Genomic DNA, 5,114 nt, shown 5'->3' with positions numbered 1-5,114 from the left:
ATTTAAGCTGCAAACTTTTGTATTAAAAATGGAATAATGTATCAATTATTTTATCAATAAATTGATCAGTTTTTACAAAATAGTGTACAGTAAGAACCTCAGAAGGCATATTGCAATAACAGACCGTCCTGAATCCAAAGAGTTACCTTTTATTTTCTATTATTAAATTCAGAGTATTATATATGATTTCTTTTAACTATACGGCTTACTCAGTTTTGGACACAACATTACAACATTTTGGACACAAAATTTTCTGTCATTAAGCAAATCTCTAAATGGATTAGAAGCTTGTTACTTAATGCAATCTCTAGCTACTGTTGCTGGGAAAATCATTGACTTTTTATCTATGTAGCCTGTTCACGAACACTCTCTCATTTGTCCACTTTCCCTTTTTTAATCTGCCGCGCTATCACCCATTTTCCTCCTTTCCCCCCCAGGGTGAGTGCCAGTCAGGAGGGCTATGGAGACATCCAGTGGAACAGCGACAGTAACAGCCAACCTCCCTGGCTTCGCTTCCACCTGGGCATCACCCGTTGGCAGCTCTATCCGCATGGTGACTCAAACATGAATCTGCTGACCCAACAACTCGCCACGCATCGCATCGTCAGTGCAGGTGTGACACAAAACCTATGAGCTGTGTCTTCTGTGTCTTTGTGTTTGTTGATCAGCTTTCGTCTTACATGGTAGGAGCAGAGTCATAAAACTTGACTGAGGAGGTGTCAGACAAGCAAAGATGAGATGTTTTTCTGAGCAAAGGACAGGAAGATTTGAGTCAGAGTAGAAGGTGACTCAGTCCTCAATGAATAACTGTATGAAAGACACCTAAAGAACCTGTCATGGTCAAGGTGGGTGGATTTCATGAAAGGGAGGGGCTGGAATACATCATAAACTCAAAACCTTTTAAATGGTGACAACAGCATGATTTTTCCCCTCTCCTGTCTTTGGGGTACAACATGGAAGAGTTGTCTCCAATGTGTTTCTTTATTTACATTGCTCTGGCAATATTAATATTTGCTTTCACCCAGAGGTTGTATGATGTCACTATTACTGTAAAATGTGTGATCTGATTATTCATTTTATGTGTTGAATAGGCCTTGTTTAATATAAGGAAATAGAAATTATATAAATGTGTGTGTGTGTGTGTGTGTGTGTGAAGGTTGTTGCCCCATTAAGGGGCTGTGGGTTTAAAAGGCTTGGTGTGTTCTTTGTTGCTATGGAAACATTCTCTGTACTGTTTTTCAGTGCAGAAGTCTGGAGGGACGCAATTGAAGCTGGTGATGTCATTTCCCAACTACGGACAAGCAATGTTCAAGCCCATGAAGTTAGTCCCTGGGAAAACTGTAGAAGAAGCAAAGAGAGGGCTATCAATTCACTCAGGCCATTGGTAGATATATTGTTGGAGTCAATAATAGAAGGGATGATGTTTAATATTTCATAATCTCAGGATGTTGTTGCTAGATTTTGGTGAACAGAAACTTCAATAGCCTGAGTGCTCTTGTTCAAAGCCAGTGAGCAAATAAGATAAGCTTTGATGGATGTAAATTAATGTTTGCATTATGAAGACCCACTGTAATTTGACTTTTTTGCTCTGCTTGTCAGACAGGATAGAGATGAAGAAACCAATTACAACTTATACTACTTCTCTGACTTTGAGAGACACAATGCAGAAATATCAGCTTTTCATCTGGACAGGTACCAGGCCAGAATTCATACAACTTGAAATGTGCACAGGCTGATAAAATGGCCACAAAATGACTGTATTTTCTTCTGTCCTCCTTTGCCTCTCTTGTTTTCTCTCTTTGTCTCTCTCTATTTCATTCCTGTCTGTCTTTGTCCTTGCAATGCACTCTCCTCCACTCTCCCTGCAGGATTTTGGGTTACAGGAGAATCCCTCCAGTGGTGGGAAGGCTGGTGGATGTGGTCAAGGAGATCAAAGACATCACCACTGACGGCAAGCTGGCCCGTACCTTTTTTAACTCCCCTGGTATGAGCTTCCACAATTCTCCATTATTAATTTAGTTGGCTTAAAATGCTCACGTGTAACAACTGATTATGAATCTCGTTTAATTTTGTTCCTTCTGATTCTCCTCTGTCTCAACCATCCATAACCTCTTTTATCCTAATATGACATGTTCTCTCCTCTCTCTCTCTCTCTCTCTCTCTCTCTCTCTCTCTCTCTCTCTCTCTCTCTCTCTCTCTCTCTCTCTCTCTCTCTCTGCTCCTCTGGCTCCCCCTAGTGGGCAGTGTATGTTTCTACGGGCAATGCTCCTACTACTGTTCAACAGAGCACGCTGTGTGTGGACGCCCCAGAAACCTTGAAGCCTCCTTGGCTGTCATGTTGCCTGATCTTTCCCTGGCAGCACGCAGGACCTGGAGATCCCCCTGGAGACGCTCGTACAGCCGCAGCAAGCTGGCAATGTGAGTGGGAGTGAGGGTCTTAAGTCACAGAGGAACAATAGCACTGAATAATATACATAATCCAACTCACCCAAAATTCCCCCACCAAAACCTTGTAAAAATGAACTATCTGAATGCATGATAATGAAGAAAGCTTTTGAGACATTTGCATAGGACTGAAAGATGCTAAATCAAATTATGGAAAAATTCAGAAGACTGATTTGTGTGATTAACTCAAATCAGTTTTCAGCCTTTAGGCTTGTTAAAATGATTGGAAAGTTTATGTCAACTGTAGGCCTATAATAAAACAGAAGTCACACAACAGTCTACTTTTAACAAGAAAGTGTTGATTTTTTTTTTCAAGTCATATAATCAAAATATATTTCTAAGACAATGACGGCAAAAAAAGACTTGAGTTTATTTGTTTCAGATGGGAAACCGAACCAGACTACTGTTCATCAGTGAAAAAGACTCCACCATATGACAAAGGCACAAGACTGGTGGACTTCATGGACCTGGTCATACTGGATTTCTTGATTAGTAGGTTATAGTTAGTTTGTTGTACTTTAAGAGGTCAAATCAAAAGTAAAACTCTCCATTAAAAGTTGGGAACAGGAGAAGCAAAAGAAACTGCAGCCCTGTATGAAGTAGGCTATACAAAGGATGATGTGTTCACTTTAAAATCTTAAATATTGTATCAATATAGACTAAGATACACAGAAAGATAGGCTATACAAATATAAAAAAACTAAAACCTCATAAACTAACATTAAATTAAGGTAGACATTAGACCTAATGCATCACTCATACACTCTCCTAGTACAGGGATGGGCAACTTTGGTCACAGCAAGGGCCACATTCATTTAATTCTCACTGCCAGGGGGCCAAATTGTAGGATACAAAAACGATTACAGTCCATAATGTCTCCAATTTAACTCAACATATACCAGTGATCAAATATTATTATGCACATATTTCTGGTTTTCATGATTTCATGGCAGATTTTGTCATGTTTTTCTTCATGTTTCCAATTAATTTATATGTAAAAATTGACCCGAGGGCCACGTTGAGGGTTGATAGGCCACCAGTTGCCCACTCCTGGTCTAGTAGATAGCCTAGCCTATTGCTCAAAAGGGGTTATCTTTTTACATTTTATGGATAATATTTGGCATTTTATGCAAGGCTAGCCTACATATTGCCCATGATCCAATAGGTTTTGAGAAAATATTTTACTTTTAATCCTGCAAAATATATGATGAAGACCTATAGGCTATTAAGTCATTCAAACCCACCACTAAAAGCCGCAAAATTAAATTAGTGTATAGGCCTATAGCTATACCTCATCAATTGTGTCACTAAATATGCCTAGCCTATATTTTAATGCAGCATATAGCCTGCAGTGTGAAAGGGAGCCATAGTATGGGTGTAGGCCTATTCTACTTTGCATTAGCTACATTTTACAATATATTCTTGCTATTTATTGCCAAATTTGGGCCTACTTCTTAAAAGCACAACATTCTCTGAAACAGAAAACAGGCCAAAACCACACTTTCACATAGGCTAGTAGCTACAAGGTTAGCAGAAGACATGTTTTTCAAAGAAGTTGGTAGGGTTTTTTTTTAATCGGAATTATAGGCCTACTATGATTTTCAATGATTTTCTGTGATTTCTTGTAACCGATTGTTTCGAAAAAAAAATGTATTCGTTGCATTTCCGACAAGCTGTACCGGATACAAGTAAAGCCATACCGTTTTAATGCTTACTTGTCAGCCTACTTGACCTTCAGCAACTTTACAGCACAGCCAAGAGTTACTGTGCGTTACCGTGGCAACTAGCCGTCGCCATGGTATCGCTGACAACTGCTCTCAAAGTAAGCTCCCAGGTAAGAAAGTTCTGTTCCTCTTTTTGTTCAAAGTATGTTGTTATAAAGTATCGAAACTTTAGAAATTTTAGTTTTTTCTGTTCCTCTGAATATATGATATATATATATTTACCGTTTTTACCCGTTAAAATGAAGTTAGCGTAACTAAGTTGGTTGTGATTTTGTTAGTGAGCTCTATGTCCATCTATCGCCTAATTGAATGTAGGCATAGAAACCACAAAAAAAGTTATTTTGACGTCTTTAGAAGGTTAAGTATGCTGTAACCTACGAGATAAACGAGATAGGCATAGCAGTAGGCTACTACTTTGTGAATGTTTCCTTTAAGACACGATGGCTTTATTAAAGTGTTGGCTTTTTAAACAGAAATATTAGGAAACACACACAGGTACCCCCTTGCTAAATCTTATTAGCCAATGCAACTAAAATGCAAGATAGCCTCTGTAAGCAGATACCCAATATGGGGAAATTGTTTTCTGATATTTGATGACAGTGTGCTTTTCAAAAGCTTTACCAGTATGCTTCATGCTATCCCTCCTTTATTTTATTTATTTGGAAAAAAGATGCTCCCTTTTTCCAAACGTTTTCCCTGTAGGCTTATGTCATTGTTATTGTCCAGCAAAAATAAGTGTTTAGCTTATATGCCTAATGTGTATTCTAACTTACCATGTTATCTGTATATGTATCTAATATTGTTCCTGTGAGTGGCCTTTTAAACGGTTTGCTACAGTTTGTCTTTTATTTTCAGAAATCCAAGAGAAAAATTGCAATGTAGATCTGCAAGTTGAAGATTGTGGTACCTGAACCTGCTAATGGCATTCAAAGAGACATCAGCAGC

Source organism: Labrus mixtus, chromosome 2 (genome assembly GCF_963584025.1).
Source record: "Labrus mixtus chromosome 2, fLabMix1.1, whole genome shotgun sequence".
Classification (NCBI taxonomy): Eukaryota; Metazoa; Chordata; class Actinopteri; order Labriformes; family Labridae; genus Labrus; species Labrus mixtus.
The sequence above is the reverse complement of the archived record's forward strand: the minus strand, read 5'-3'. Positions refer to the sequence as shown.